This window comes from Saccostrea cucullata, unplaced genomic scaffold (genome assembly GCF_032062105.1).
Source record: "Saccostrea cucullata isolate Sc308-1 unplaced genomic scaffold, CSIRO_AGI_Scuc_v1 ctg12921, whole genome shotgun sequence".
NCBI lineage: Eukaryota > Metazoa > Mollusca > Bivalvia > Ostreida > Ostreidae > Saccostrea > Saccostrea cuccullata.
In genome coordinates, this window is record NW_026920994.1 from 652 (window position 1) to 18,377 (window position 17,726).

A 17,726-nucleotide genomic window follows, 5' to 3' on the forward strand; every position below is an offset into this window, starting at 1 on the left:
TATATAATAACAGAGTTATTGAACTTATATTAGTGAATATTGGCACTCGTTATTAGTAAACCTACATCAACCAGTATGTTTCATATTTTGGATCGAATTAGGAACTTTACAAGATGTTTATCTTCTTCAATCATTATGTATTTTTTAAACCTATTAACAGTGTATAAAAGTTGCTGTAATTTTTTGGAATTTTCATTTATATCTGTGTATACCTGGTTTTGTGATTCTGATCAGTTCCACCAGTGCACCTGAAGGTATATGACCACTTCCTGAACCCTCCCAAAATAACAACACATGAGTATGCATCTAAAAATTAAAGACAGTTACATTTTTAACGATGTCATTTCTATAAGATTTACATTTACATTTTAGACAGTCTTTTGGCATGTTTGGTGTCATGTATTTTACCTTAACTGATGTTTGGGTTTATGTATTTTACCTTTACTGATGTTTGGGTTTATGTATTTTACCGTTACTGATGTTTGGGTTTCTGTATTTTACCGTTACTGATGTTTGGGTTTATGTATTTTACCGTTACTGATGTTTGGGTTTATGTATTTTACCGTTACTGATGTTTGGGTTTCTGGATTTTACCTCTACTTATGTTAAGGTTTATGTATTTTACCGTTACTTATGTTAAGGTTTATGTATTTTACCGTTACTGATGTCAAGGTTTATGTATTTTACCGTTACTGATGTTTCGGTTTATGTATTTTACCGTTACTTATGTTAAGGTTTATGTATTTTACCGTTGCTGATGTTTGGGTTAATGTATTTTACCGTTACTGATGTTCGAGTTTATGTATTTTACCGTTACTGATGTTGGGTTTATGTATTTTACCGTTACTTATGTTAAGGTTTATGTATTTTACCGTTACTGATGTTTGGGTTAATGTATTTTACCGTTACTGATGCTCGGGTTTATGTATTTTACCGTTACTGATGTTTGGGTTTATGTATTTTACCTTTACTGATGTTTGGGTTTATGTATTTTCCCGTTACTTATGTTTGGTTTATGTATTTTACCGTTACTGATGTTTGGGTTTATGTATTTTACCGTTACTGATGTTTGGGTTTATGTATTTTACCTTTACTGATGTTTGGGTTTATGTATTTTACCGTTACTTATGTTAAGGTTTATGTATTTTACCGTTACTGATGTTCGGGTTTATGTATTTTACCTTTACTGATGTTTGGGTTTATGTATTTTACCGTTACTGATGTTTGGGTTTATGTATTTTACCGTTACTGATGTTCGGGTTTATGTATTTTACCGTTACTTATGTTAAGGTTTATGTATTTTACCGTTACTGATGTTCGGGTTTATGTATTTTACCTTTACTGATGTTTGGGTTTATGTATTTTACCGTTACTGATGTTTGGGTTTATGTATTTTACCGTTACTGATGTTTGGGTTTATGTATTTTACCTTTACTGATGTTTGGGTTTATGTATTTTACCGTTACTGATGTTTGGGTTTATGTATTTTACCTTTACTGATGTTTGGGTTTATGTATTTTACCTTTACTAATGTTTGGGTTTATGTATTTTACCGTTACTGATGTTCGGGTTTATGTATTTTACCTTTACTGATGTTTGGGTTTATGTATTTTACCGTTACTGATGTTCGGGTTTATGTATTTTACCTTTACTGATGTTTGGGTTTATGTATTTTACCGTTACTGATGTTTGGGTTAATGTATTTTACAGTTACTGATGTTCGGGTTTATGTATTTTACCGTTACTGATGTTTGGTTTATGTATTTTACCGTTACTAATGTTTGGGTTTATGTATTTTACCGTTACTGATGTTTGGGTTTATGTATTTTACCGTTACTTATGTTTGGGTTTATGTTTTTTACTGTTACTGATGTTTGGGTTTATGTATTTTACCGTTACTTATGTTTGGGTTTATGTATTTTACCGTTACTTATGTTAAGGTTTATGTATTTTACCGTTACTGATGTTTGGGTTTATGTATTTTACCGTTACTTATGTTAAGGTTTATGTATTTTACCGTTACTGATGTTTGGGTTTATGTATTTTACCGTTACTGATGTTTGGGTTTATGTTTTTTACCGTTACTGATGTTTGGAGAAGGCTCTTTAGACAGAAACTCGCAGTAAAACTTCTGGTAGATGTTTTTTGCCCGTGCATTACGTAACATGTTTTCACTGGGATCCAAAGCGTCAAGTTGTTTGAAACCTTTCTTGACCAACTGTAAATTTAAAGAAGGGGCATTTTTTTTTTAATATAGAGATATCTCCTGACCGAATACTTAAACTTAGTATTGTTTAACGATAGCTAAATAGGTGTGGAAGAATAAATAAATCAATTTGTACACTCAAATCTTTCGCTTGTCCTATTGCATTTACAATCTAGACAAAATTTTGTAATGGACAAACAATTTGAGCTATTTTAAACGAGAAAAATGCTCACCATAACCAAAGATTATTTACTCACTGGAAGAAAACAACTATAAATTTGATTGATTGTTTATAAGAAGTTTTACGTCCTATTTGAGAAAGTTTCACTCATTCAGAAACGTCGCCTTATATGGATGAAAGGCTTCAAATTTTGAACTTAACGCAATACCCTTTTCAACATCAGTCAAAATCAATGGTATCAAAATATTTTCAACACTTCCCAGAGTTTTTAAACAGCTTCCTTTTTAATAAAAATGGAAGTAATCAATAAATATACCTTGGTCATTGCCATCTGGAATTTTGAAGAAAAAAACCATTTCGACTGTACACACTAGTACTCCAATATTGAGATTTAAAAGATGTGTGAATTTCCGAATAACGATTTGTATGCATCCAATAATCTGTTGGAATTTTTACGGGTAATTATTGCGCCCCGTTATTAGCAGACGTTATGTTACCTCTTCAGCTACTTCCCCCGTACCTGCTGCCACGTCCAGAATTTGAACTGTATCTTTGTTGCTTGGAAAGCTTCGGTCAGCTGCTTCAGCAGCGTATAGTGGCCCTTAGTATCTACCAGGCTGCAGGTGCTGAAACGATAAAGACCCTTGATATAATCTGTTTTAAGGAACAACATCTTTTTTCTTACATGAATTTAAAAAGTTATTTAAGAAGGTTTATTACAACACTTTTTGATGACGTACTACATTAAAAAATAAACCTCCATTGTTTCGACAGTTTTCCTCTGGGAACAAATTGTTACAGGTACCTCTATAATATGATCCTGGGGCCCGTTTCACAATGCCTACTTAGGACTAAGTTCTATCTTTGGAAAGAACTTTTTCCTAAGTTCATTACTTATCCGTTTCACTAACCTCGTCTTATCTTTGGATATTCCTAAGTTATGTCGTAACTTTAGGACAGGTAAATCGATGACTTAGGAAGAAACTAAATATTGCGACTGCATATCCAAGACTTCTTACGGAAATAGAGGATGTCTTTGGTAAGAGAAAAGCCAATGGACTATACTAGTATATGAATGATTGTGTTTTCTATAGGTTAAAACTGCTTTACTTTGCACGGAATTATTAGGATTTCAATAATTAGCAAACACGTGTCAAAATTAGTCAAAGGTATATAAAAATGTCCGTTCACAAAACTGGAGCTGGCGAAATAGATGGTAAACATACTGGAATAATTCCCCATCATTTGAGGAGCACGCAAAACATAAAAAAGCACACGATTTGATACATTATGAATCATACATGCATGTATACATTATGTTTTTATCTACATGCACATGTATATTTATATATTATTACTAGTATTTTATTTGATATTAGATTAGAATTTAAAAATATTATATTAAAAATAAACGGAAACTCTTGTTCGCTTTTTATAAGTACTTGTACATGATTCTTGACGAACCCCCAACCAAGCTAACGATATATATTGTTGATGTTTCTCCCAAGAATGGTTGCATCTAATCTCCTCTAGGGTGTTATTATTGAGGGGACACAAGCATAACGCAGTTTTGTTGTCTATGATATTCTATACATCGGTAAAATTATTATAACCTCCCTCCCGTGTTCCTCCAGTTCCTACGGCCATGAGATTATAACCAGTTTCCCTGCTTAAGAAAAAATATAGCTATGCATGAGATTTAAATAGATTTCCTTTTTTTAACTTCTTTTAGTATTTCCATATCTGTAGTCGCGAATTTGAGATTTTTTCTGGCATGGCATTCTTATTTTATATATATGAGAAAGCTTTACACGGCACGAACAACTAACATGGGGTAGTCATTTTAAAATACTCTCACATGTGTTTGCTAAGAAGCAATCATTTTTGAATTTCATTTACAAGTAGATACCCTATAAAAAGCAAAATAAATAAACGTATAACACTTTGAACAAATGTTTAAAAATACAAAAATCGTGTGCCCGGAAGGGAAGAGGGCATGAAAGCTTGTGTCTCACAATGTGAATGCTTAGTTCTAGCAGCATGCTTTGCAAAGTTAAAACATACTTCTGTCCAAGTCCTTTGAAAGTGGGGGTAATCCGCAATCCCCTCGCCCCTCCCTTTTTGAAGCTAAAATATAATTCATACTGACATACTGAGAGTTGTAGAGCGGAGAAGTTATATCATTGATCCTTGTAGTTAGAGGAGGAGATGAATTACCTGTCATTAGTAAGGCACAACTTTAGAAATGACTTAGGAAAAATTTAAGATAAGATTGTTTCGTGAAACAGCTGTGACAAATCTTAGGAACTTTCTAAGTTATAACTTAGGCATATCTAAAGTTATGTCTTACGATATATCTTAGGAAACGTTTGTGAAAAAGGCCCCTGACCTTTAAAACGCTATAAAAATAGATAAAACATACGGTGTTATAAACAGTGAAAACAAAATAACGGATTGATAATGCAAAGACCAAGAAGGATTGCTTTTAAGCAGAAACAAAAGAAAACAACAGCCAAATCTTCGCCAAACAAGTATTGTGTAATTACATAGCGATGTATGTTATATCAATGACAAGTTTGTATATGGAGGAAATTCGAGTTAAAATCTACACCCTTATTGAAATTAAAAAAGCTATTTACTTAATTGCACTATTTACTGTGTTTGTGTTAATTATGTTCCCCAAACGAAGTTGGGGAACATATTGTTTTTACTCTGTTTCTTATTATTAAGGTCTTCCGTTTCCAACGGAAGACCTTCTTGTTATTCTTCGGTTTCTTTTTCCCTATTATTATTATTATTCTTCCAACCGATTTTGTGCAAGCGATTTCTCCGAGATGGCTAGTCCGATTTCTACCAAACTTTCAGATCTGAAAGATATTCAATTGATCTTGATAGGTTTTTTTCTTTTTTGATTATCTCACTTCCGGTCGTGAGATATGGACGATTTTCTGATTTTCAGAGGGTCGGCTTGTCCGGGAAACTCCTCCGAAACGACTTAAGATATGGACTTGAGATTTTCAGGGAAAATAGAGGAAGGTTTGATGAGTTGTAATTGGGTCTCCAAATCTTTGTAGCGCAAAAGGCACCGGAGTTCGGTAGGGCCAAAAAAATGTCTCAGAAATATCTCACAAAATTTGACGCATTTTGTCTCATATCTTCACACCTGTTCATAATTTGTTAAAACATATTGAAGACAAAATGTGCAACATCGCAAGACCTTTCATTTGATGTCAAAAAAACAGGGCTGACCCTTCAAATTAGGGGCTAAGAGGGGCCAAAAGTCTTTTATCTATAACCCTCTAATGATCAATATTTTGTTATACATTACTGAGCAAAAGTATACATCTTAACAATTTGATGCTTACTATATAAGTTGTTTGAAAATTGGCTTATCTGAATTCTAGATATTAATATTTGAAAATCTGAAGCGGGCCCCAGATGGCGGCTGTCTTTGTCAATTCCGCCATTTCGCAATTGGGGTTTATGGAGGCAGCTGAGCGTTTGATTAAACCATTCTGACATACGAATGAATGAAATGTAAAAGCTACAACTTGGACTTTCAAGTAGTAGTTCGTTGCAATTCAGTGTCAATCTTAACACTTAATTTCCGTTTCACTACTTTAGTGTAACTGGGCTAGATACGATATATGTAATGTGTACAAAGACTTTTTAAACGTCGAAATAAAATAAAGGCGATAAGAACGTTTTATTTATTTTATTTCATTGAAGCTATCACACCTATTTAATAGATAAGTTCAAAGAAAATGCGCGAATATTTACTCGTGGCATTTGGCGCAAATTATCAATAGTGACCCGCCTTTTATGATTCTTAGACAGGTGTACTGTTGCAAAAGTATACACACAAGTATATTTAGAGCAGTACTCCCAAAAGCTTAATGGTTTGCGCGTTGGGGATAAAACAGAAAAAGGCAACATGGGTTCAATCCTCTTTGCGACCAAAATTTTGAATCACTTTTCAGCTCGATTTTACGAGATTTTTTTTTCCTGAATCGGACGGAAGACCTCTCGTTGCTCGCAACGAGATCGTTTCTAGTTATTATTATTTTTCTTCCTGGGAAAATTTTGTCCGCGAGTGATCTTGTAAACTATACATCCGACTTAGGTGAAACCTTTTTAGGGTCAGTAGGCATGTTATGTAGAGTTGCCCAACGAAGGTCATTTTGCGCGCACGTGCTTGCAAGAGCACGCACGTGCAACACGTTAAATGGCCAATATAATGTATACTGCCGTATCTTTTCTATTTTTTGATGAAATGCTTTGAAACTCAAAATGTAGGGATATATTAGTAGTATAGACAAGACAACATGGTCAAAATACCAAGATCTCACGCGCATGCACGTGCGCTTTGCTCTTATTGGCTGAAACTAAAGTCTCAATATCTTTCTTGTTTTTTGACGAAATCCTTTGAAAGTTTGAATATAGCCCTGTATTAGGATATGCTACAACATGTTATAAAGCAATTATCAGGAAAACACGTGCATGCACGTGCGCTGCAATCTGATTGGCTGAAACTTTAAATAGCTATAAGTCCCTTGGTTTTCAACCAAACAGGATGGGATTTGGAACATAGATAAATATATTACACTTCTACAAGAAGGTATGGTCACCATGCACATGCATACACGTGCATGCACGTGCGCTGCAATCTGATTGGCTGAAACCTTAAATGGCTATAACTCCTTTGATTTTCAACCAAACAGGATGGGATTTGGAACATAGATATATAAAATGGACTTTTAAAAAAAGGTATGGTCATTATTCACATACATACACGTTCGTGTACGTGAGCTAGAATCTGATTGGCTGAAACTTTAAAAAGCTATAACTCCTTTGGTTTTCAACCAAACAGGATGGGATTTGGAACATAAATATATTAAATGGACTTCTACAATTAGGTATGGTCACCATGCACATGCATACACGTGCGTGTACGTGAGCTGCAATCTGATTGGCTGAAACTTTAAACAGTTATAACTTCCTTGGTTTTCAACCAAACAGGATGGGATTTGGAACATAGATATATATAATGGACATCTACAAGAAAGTATGGTCTCCATGCACATGCAAAAATGTGCGTGTGCGTATGCTGCAATCTGATTGGCTGAAACTTTAAACAGTTTTAACTCCCTTGGTTTTCAACCAAACGGGATGGGATTTAGAACATAGATAGATTTAATGAACTTCTACAAGAAGGTATGGTCGCCATGCTCATGTATGCACGTGCGTGCACGTGAAATGGGTAAAATCAAAAATACACTTGAATGAGCGAATTTTTTAATACTTTTGGATTAAATACTATAATATTTAGTATATTAAAATATATAGATTGTGTAGACAAGATGATATGGTCATTACGTATATGCCTTCACATGCGCACACATGCAATGCTAAAATTTGAATGAGCATGGTACATTTCTGGGTAAACATTGTTAAAATTTCAAATGCATAGAGTTTGTGTTCATAAATGAAGCTTACAGGGAATATGGCACCAAAAGGGAGTTGGGGAGTGTTTGGGGAACATCTGTAACGGTCCCCGTTACAATTAGCACTAGTTTATATATTTGCTTTATTGATATAAATCCATACTATGGCAATTTAAAGCTTTGTTCTGAATTTTAGATGTAATGTTCAAACGTTCCTTAGTGTTTTGAGTCTTGGCTAATTAGGAAAGATAACTCTTGAAACTGGACTTTTTACACTAAATATTTTTATGTTCCCCAAACGAAGTTTGGGAACATATTGTTTTTACTTTTTCTGAATTTTTTCTTTGTTCTCCGGTACTTTTTTGTCCGCGAGTGTTCTCGTAAACTACTCATCCGATCTAGGTGAAACCTTTTTAGGGTCACTAGGTATGTTATATAGATGTGCGGAACGAAGGTCATTTTGCGCGCACGTGCGTGCATGTGCGCGCACGTGTAACACGTGAAATGACCAATATAATAGATTTAGCAGTAACTTTTTAAATATTGGATGAAATGCTTTGAAACTCATAATATAAGGATATAATAGTAGTATAGACATGATGACGTGGTCAAAATTGGCTGAAACTAAAATTCTAAATATCTATTTTGTTTTCTGACAAAATCCTTTGAAATTTTGAACATAGTCTTACATTATGAAGGTCTACAGCATGATATATAAGAATAATCATGAACGCACGCACATGCACGTGTGCTGCAATCTGATTGGCTAAAACTTTAAATGCCTACAACTTTCTTGGTCCTCAATAATACAGGGTGAAATTTCAAATATGAATAGATATAATGATTGCCTACATTATACTACTATCAAAAGTAAATGCATGGACGTGCATGCACATGCGACCGCACACAATGTATTAAAAGACAGTATACTCGAATGTTTGATGTTCATGCAGAATTAAGAACTTCTAAATGTCAAGACATGTAACATACTGAAGCATGCAGATCTTTTTACCCTTGACCTTGAAACTTAGGTCAAGGTCACTGGTAACCTGGATAAAATGTTGATATTAGCTATTTACCAAAATCACCTTGACCTATGAACTTGAAATCGACCTTAACCTTTGTCCTTGACCCAAGGGTAAAAAGAAACATGAAGTACATGTACATGTATCTAGAAACACCTTTCAGAGGTTATTTCGGCTGACATGTTAGAAGTTAAAGAGGTGGTGGTTTTTAATGACCTTGACCTTTCATCCAAATGTCACAATCAATCTTAAGTTCTTGGAATAAGATACAAGATTCAACTCCAACGTTAAATAGGTTAAGAATAAAAATCCCCCCCACCCCCACCCCCCCCCCCCACACACACAAACAAATCAAATTAATGGCAACGTAGAGAATCACTGTTAAACTCAAATAACACCTCGGACCCACATAAAATTTCAGGAAAACTGCAGAAAAGAGCTCGAGAAAAGTGTATTAAAATATTTCATTTGAGTTTCCAAAGTATATAGAAATTATTAATTTATACAGAAAAAATTACAAAAATCCTGTCGAGTTTAAAATTAAAGTGCAGATGAGCAAAGTTGGCATATAAGCCCTTTATAGCCTATTTATTCAGATGTCGTTAATAGCATTCAATTCTACTGATTTGAAATAATATTTTAATACCAAGCATCCTTTGTTTAATTTACCTTTGAAATTTATTTGAATTTTTTTTAGAATTACGCAATCCCCAGAAATAGCGATTTTCGGTATATTAAATATCAATATACATGTACGCTTCTTCGTAAAATAATCAGATATTTGCATTCATGAAAAAAATATTAATAAGAAGGTGTTAAACAATATTGGTCACATTAGCTGACACGAATGTCTTTTTAAACATCTCTTGTAAAACCCAGAGAGTAGCCCCCTATGCATTGGAAAAAATGAATAGTTCCGGTCAAAAAACCTTTATATATTTATTTACAAAGTATATAAAATTTACCAGGCACAGGTATCAGAGTTGTCAAAATGGCCTGAGGGGAAATATTAAAAAAAATTCTGAACAGAAAGGGAAATCCCTTTTCCATGTATGGAACTACTATTGAATAAGTTCATTTTGATTGGTTAGGTATTGGCGTGTTACCCTTAATCGACTTTAACCCTGCCTTGTCGTCGGAATAAAACCAACTTTGAGCCCGAGGTTAAAATAAGTAGAGAAATAAAATGTGAATCGATATATTAAAAATATGACATATGCTTCAAAAATGGTAAATTTATATATGTATTCTTTTCTTTGATTCGCGGGATAGAAAGATGTGTTAATCGCTTAATCAACATGCCATAATCATCTTGCATATGCATGTACATGTACGTGTGCGCGCATGCAAAACGTTAAACAATATATCGTTGATAGTTGATATCATTGTAACTTTTATATTCTTAAATGAAATCCTGGGATACTTAGCATATTTATAAAAGGTCTTAGAGGAATAAGGCACGATAAGGACATGGGGAGCGTTTGGGGAACATCTGTAACGGTCCCCGTTACAATTAGCACTAGTTTAAATTGGAATTTTTATTTCGTTTAAACATTCTTCATTCAATTTGTCACATGTAATTCATTGAAATACATTCCTTATCTCTTCAGAACTCAGTTTCTTAATGTTTTGTGCACAGATTAAAAAGATAATGACACTAATTGTTTTTTAGTAGAAAATTATTTTTTCTAATAAATTTAATATTAGGTATTATGAGGTATTTTCACTGTGTGTACATGTCTTAATAAGATGCCCATCATTTGACACTGAAACTAAGTTCTGAAATTCTGGTATTAATAAACTTGAAATAAAACCTTTCACTTAAATTAGACAAAAGCTAAAAAATTCTCTAAAAAAATTATGATATCAATACCTCGTTCTGGATATTTGACATCTACATTATAAGTGGTGTTGTAATGAAATCTAAAATAAACTGTGGATGTAATGAGCCATCTTAAGATATTAAATTTCAGAAACTAATTCAATTAACCATTATTAGAATCAAATGTCTCAATTTTCTTGTAAATTTAATATATTAATTACCTTAGTCTGCCTTATACATGTAAGAAATGAAAATTTACAAACCTTTTTCCTCTTAACTGTGGACCAATGAAATTTATTTCTAAAGATATTTGTTAATGTATAGTTACCGTTTCGTAATCTCCCCATTTGTTGTAGTAATCGATAACTTGTTGTTTATTAAGACCGCCAGAGAAGACTTGGGCGTTGGCTTCAGAAGCCTTTTTGTCTTCATGGTCCATATTCTGGAATTTTTCATATAATTTTCAATATTAATAAATACATATTTAAATGAGAAATACTTCATACAATATACTATTCTCAGCTTTCTGGAACCTTACCTGAATTGTTATACACATCTGTCATAGAGGTTTAGGATATCAATTAAGGGAAAATAATTTAAAAAGCAATCATCATTTTCTGCATACTGTTTTATGGAGAGTTCCGTCTTTTTTTATTTATCATATGCTGAGATCGTCTACTACAATATGAGAAAAATTCATACAAGCCTACCTCAAATACCCCGTTCACTAATCGAACTCCTGACAAAGGTAATGCTATTATTCAAATATATAGACATGTTTGAGCATTTACATGTTTTGTGTAAAATATTAATATGCTTTCTTCCGATGTACAACTACTTAGGGATTTTCTTGTCAATTTGTTTCGAGGTTGCTTTATATTAAGATCTAGCACTGTGTTCCCGTTTTCTAATTCATAATATGTCTTGTGTGTGTCTGTCTGCAGTGTCCAGAAGTTAAGATAGATGAATTCTCCCAAATGAGAACATGTTAACCTCCCGAGTAAGGGCATAATCCTAACCTTCGACAACCATGCGTGCAGAAATGCAATCCAGAGTTTTACGTCAGTAGATTTAAAAAAAGAAATAAAGTTAATTAACTGCATTAAAAAACATGCTATGAAGATGAAGAGAATGCATTATTCATAATAACCATGCTATTCCCGTTTTTATAGGATATCTGCTTTATACGTATACTTTTGTTCAAGCATTCGTCAAATTGAAATTTTTAATCATTGAATTCAAAATAAGTTCATATTCCCCACACTCCCACATTTTTTTGTGCTAAATGCCAACGTTATGCTAGAATAGCATCCCACTCACCTTTCACGTCTACAAATGTAAACCGAAAGGATGGCGAGAAAATGAACTGATCGCAGTCCGTTCTGTTTCTTATGCAAATAAAATGCATGACTGAAATATGTTAGTGCATTTATACATGTACTAACCATTCATAAAGCCTTCCTTATGAAGTTAAAAATGTTGCTACCCAAGTATAGGCTTTGTCAGATTACACAAGTAAATAAAAACTACCTATCATCAGAATCCATTCAGAAGTTATGGCCAATTTTTTAGATAATCTAACATAGACTATAAGATCAAAATCAAGAGATTTAAATTGGTCTTGTCACAAGAAGTACACTTGTAAGGCTTTGTTACCTTAGAAACAACCGTTTGTATGATTTAACCAAGGATATGTTTTTCCTGGGCAGACGAACGGACAGTAACTTTATCACCCAAATTTTTGAGGGGCTTGAAATACAAACATGACAAATATTCGTCCCCAATAAAATATACTTACAAAGAGGTTGAATTAAAATCAAAGTACTGAAAGTACTGATAGACGGAGGCTTGGAATGAACATGATTTGTTGTCTCTTTGGGAATTTTTATTCATATTATGACCCCAACATTTGCCTAAAGGTAGTTGGCCATATCTTTTGAACATTAGATACCAGGACATTTATACTTCATATTTGTATTTTTGTGGAAAGACCTTTCATTAGATATTAACAAGCTTGACCTTTTGACCTTGACCTACGAGATTCCATACTTATGAAAAAACTTTAACCTTGGCCATAAGTTTTGAATGGTAAGGGATAAATAGTGCTTTTTATACGTACATATGTAATCCTTGTAAGAAGACCCAGAACTTTGACCTTTTGACCTTGGAATTTGACCTACTTTTATAAAGCAAATCTTGACCATAACTTGAAAAGGTTTTGGGTTAGTGCTTTCATACTTTATATATTTAATCCTTATGACAAGACCTTTCATTTTATAGCAAGACATTTGACTTTGGAGTTTGGCCTACTTTAAAAAAATATCATTTTTCATAACTTTTGAAGGGTTAGGGCTTCATTCTTCACATATGTATTCTTTGTGGGAAGACCTTTCATAGCATACCAACAATCATGACCTTTTGACCTTTACCCTGGCGATATCCGTACTTTTGGATGATCTTTAGCCTTAGCCTACTTTCATATTTCACAATATTTCCAGTAAGAATACCATACTTTTTTTTACCAATACATTAAATTTGCATCTTCGCTATATTGCCACACGGGGGGCCAGAGTGTTTCACAAATACATCTTCTTCATTTATTTATCGTGGTCTAATGTTTAATTATGTAATTTACTGAATTCCCATTTTTCATCAAAAGGACAAACCACTCTAATTGCAATAAACTATATTAATTTGAATTCTTTAGTGACTCATGGTAAGAGCTTCCTGAAATGTGAGAAAACCAAAAGTACTTTAGTATATCTAACTCTTCAGGACTAAAAGGAGCTGAGATACAAGCATTCAGATATATCAATGCATAGATCTAAACATGCACATTCAACTTTTGATTAACAATTCTGTTGTGTTGGGTAATGAACATAAAGAGGATGCAAATATTTCAAACATTATGAAAAATATTAAGCAGAACAAACGCCTGTTTGGTGCAGATCATGAAATGTACTAAGCTCTATAGCTTTTATTTTCCAGTGTGCATTAATCCTGACTTCCAAATTCTTACTTGACTGGTGATACCTTAAGAAAACATTTGCATCCAGGTGAAAGTTACACGTAGCGCAAAATGTGCCATCCCATTGTTTAAGTTTAATAAAGTGATTACAACGCCTTAATACTAGATCTCATGGATTCAACGATACCCTAATATCCAGTATTATATGTGATTTTACGGATAATACCCAATTTCGTGGACAATCCTTCCCGTTTCAGAGGTGGATCCAGCCATTTTTGAAAGGGGAGTTCCAGGGTTGTACTGTATACTCTATATTCTTTCATATAAAAGGGAATAGTGAGTGGAAGAAACTTAATGTGTGAGAATCTATCTATTTAATACATAAGTTAGACGTACAAATATATGTATTTTAATTTATTCTCGGAAAATGTTTTTTCTCTCTCTTTTTCTCTCTCTCTCCACTTGACAAAAAATAAAGGGGGCTTCCAACCCCGGAACCTACCCTCCTTTGGATCCACCAATGAACCGCTTACAAGCATTCACCCATCTTTGACACTTTTTCAATATCTCTCCAAGGTTTGGGAAACCTAATAAATTTAACTCCTTGCATATATTTTTTGTGGGCATACTTTGAGTCACTATTGCAGATTCCATGACAACACTGTTTTAATGCATCCTTTTTTTGCACAGATTAGCCATAATATTACTTAATTAATTTACACCACAAAGTAAGATTCAAGCCACTGTTTTGGTCATGTAAACATAGAAACATGTGGGTCAGTTTGTCCCTTCTAAATAGTTTGCAAAATCTTCTGAAATATGTGATAAGGAATTCTAAAAATAGATGCAACAGAGATTCTGTACCTGTGCTATAAATAGATAAGACGCAGCTCTCTGCTGAGTCAGTGAGTGAACATTTAAAATATGTCCGTTTCAATTAAACAATGATGCAGATTTCTTTTGTCTAGGTAATGTAGGGTATTAATGTGATAGGACCTTCGCAAACTAATTTAAAAGCCCTCAGGCGAGGTCAGATAATTATAGGTTCATGAGGAAAAAAAAAAGAATTATGTATTGTTTTTGGAAAATATTGTGACCGAATTATATTAATTGCATCAAAATCAGATGCAGAGAACTGCACTCGGTGATTTGTTTTGGTTTCCCCGACAATTTAAATTCTGTGTCAACAGAGAGTTTTTCAGCAGCAGACTCTATACATCACTGATCACCTGTCTGTATACAGCGCATATCTGATATCAGACAGGCAGGCCAGTTTATCAAAATTTAGCCTGGTTCCCTGTCCCTGTTTTGCTTCGTGTACTCCTGCCTTGGAAAGTATGAGCCTGGGGACCAGGCTAATCAAAGTTAACGTGATTTGCCGCTAGATGGCGATCGCAAATTCCCTTCCGCCTCAGATGAGCGGTACCAATAGAGCGGAGGCTAAGCCTCCGTCTAAAAATTCTAAATAAAGTATAATATTAAAATCTGCATTAGGCATAATATTTTCGAAAGAATGTATTTAAAATTAAATAACTTTTTTTTTTGCTTCAACCATTGTTCGTCATGTTAGTCTGAGTCTGTTTAATTAAACAAATATTCCAACTTTTGGTTTGTTTAATAAAAACATTTGTTTCACACATATTTTCACAAAGAGAAAAAAAACACTGGAGCAAAGTTCGTTGCAAAGCAACAAGTAGGTCTTCCGTCCTGTTTGAAAGAAAGTAACTTTCATTTTTCAAAAATCCGTTGTTGACGTCCAAAAATGGTTTAAATCATCCGAATCTATGTTAATTATTGCAAAATTAAGCCATTGTTTGCTTCTTCTGGTTTGACCGGAAGTGAAATTGTCGGACTGAAAATTTAATTTTATGCTTACAGTGACACATGTAACCGAAAAACTTGTGAAGAACGGCAGTTTCCGACTACTTCCAGTTTGACCGGATGTGACGTCACGAGACGCATTTTGACGACTCCAATAAATTGAGCTTAACATTTTGAACAAATTTATTTCTTTGACGTATTACAAATTCTCAATGTGTTTGAGATGTTAAGAAAAAACTTTTGGTCACTCTCGGCCCTTAATTATAGGTGCCAGTGCCCATAAAAGAACAACGTTTTCGAAGCGATTCGGAAAAATGGATAAATGACGAAATTCTCTCGGAAATGCGACAGCGGGATATCTTCGGCCTTTAAAACTCGTGATTAATCCGATTGATAATATACAGAGTGGTGATAAACAGGGTAGTTACTACAATAAACGATGCAAAACGTGAGTTTGTGAAAAATGCTATTAATCAAGACAACACAAAACCAAAGGACATGTGGAGATAATTAAGGCAAATTTGAAAAACACAATCAGCATCGGTTGTACCATCATACTTAGAAGTGAATGGCGAATCGGTTTCCAATGTTAAAGACAAAGCCAATAGTTTTACGAATTCTTTTGTGTCATTGGACATAAATGTGCTGAGAAATTTGATAATTCCTTAACAGAAATTGAACATTTAATGCCTAGGGGGTCTTTTGGTATTTCAAACATTGCAATAGATTTTGTCATAAAAGAAATAAAAACAATGTCAAATTCTAAGGCTACAGGATTGGATGCTATTTCTGTAAAATTGTTAAAAATAACCTGAGATGTTATTGCCGAAATTTTAACTTTTATGATGAATAAGTGTAAAAGAAATTGTCACGTTCCATCTGAATGGAAGAAAGCAAGAGTTACTCTCCTTTTTAAATCAGTTGAAAATTTTATTCTTAACAACTATCGACCAGTGTCAGTTTAACAAATTGTTAGCAAATTCATAGAAAGGCATGTTTTAAAATCTTTTTATGGGTATTTGAATAATAATAATCTTTTAACTGAACATCATTTTGGTTTCAGGACAAAGCATTCATGTGAAACGGCCTTGCATAACATTATTGATAAATGGGTAAACAATAAAGACAATGGCAATTTAACTGGTGTTCTTTTTAATGATCTTAGTAAAGCCTTTCACACTGTAAATCATGCAGTATTGTTGCAAAAACTTTTTTCATATGGCATATGTCACAGATCCTTTAACTGGTTTCAGTCTTATCTTAGTGGAAGATCACAATGTGTTAGATGGAAAAGTTTCTTATTTGATGAAAAAGATGTTGCAATAGGAGTGCCACAGGGATCTATATTGGGGCCTTTATTTTTTATTTTATTTGTAAATAATTATCCAAAATGTCTGAAGTACTCTTATGTCAATATTTATGCAGATGATACGTCACAGGATGTGTCACATTTATCTATTGATGTCTTTGAAATAAGGTTTTACTGTCTAGTATGTAGAGAATTTATCATATCATTTATTATATGATAAAAGTGTAAGTGTTTATAAGTGGGGATTGAGGTGGGAGAATTTATTCAGATTTGAATATTTTCTAAACATTATAAAGAATGATAATCAGAATGTCCTTTCCCTTATGAATTACGAGATAAATAATATATTTATTTCGATAAAGTAAATTTGTAAACAATAATATATGCTTTATACATAATATATAAAGTTGCTTATCATTTGCTATCGACAAAACGACAGGTCTCTTTTTTAGAACATCGAATTTCACTTTTTGCATAAAAACGTACTCGACTCAGTTCGTGTTTTGTATTCTTCGAATGAAATACATTAAATGAATATTTCCAAGTCTTTCATTATTTATTTCCCGGGCGACAATTGATGGTCCATCAATGTATTCTTGTTATAAGTTTAGGTTTGACAATGGTTGACAATGAAAAACAGTTTTTGCATAGTTGATAATACTTTCATTTGGAATGGGATGATAATTTTATATTAATAAGGGACTAGTGCTTTAAAAAAAAACGTGTTGGATTAGATTTTTTTAAACAAATCTAAAAAGAATTTTAACTTTGGACAGTAAACTGCCAATATAAGTTTGATTTCCTGTAAAAAGAATTGAAGTATTGTTATTTCAAATTTTAAATCTAAAAAAGCTAAGGAACCTGAGGTAAAATACCTACATCGTTTTTGTCGGGAATATTCAGAGCATATTAGAGTTTTTTTCAGAAAGATCAACTTTTCAAAGTATTTT

At 33.3% G+C, this 17,726-nt stretch overlaps 1 pseudogene; it reads right to left on the reverse strand.

Moving 5' to 3' along the window:
• Positions 1-212: 212 nt before the first annotated feature.
• Positions 213-11,117, reverse strand: LOC134258934 (ubiquinone/menaquinone biosynthesis C-methyltransferase UbiE-like; annotated as a pseudogene).
• Between the last annotated feature and the right edge of the window lie 6,609 nt (positions 11,118-17,726).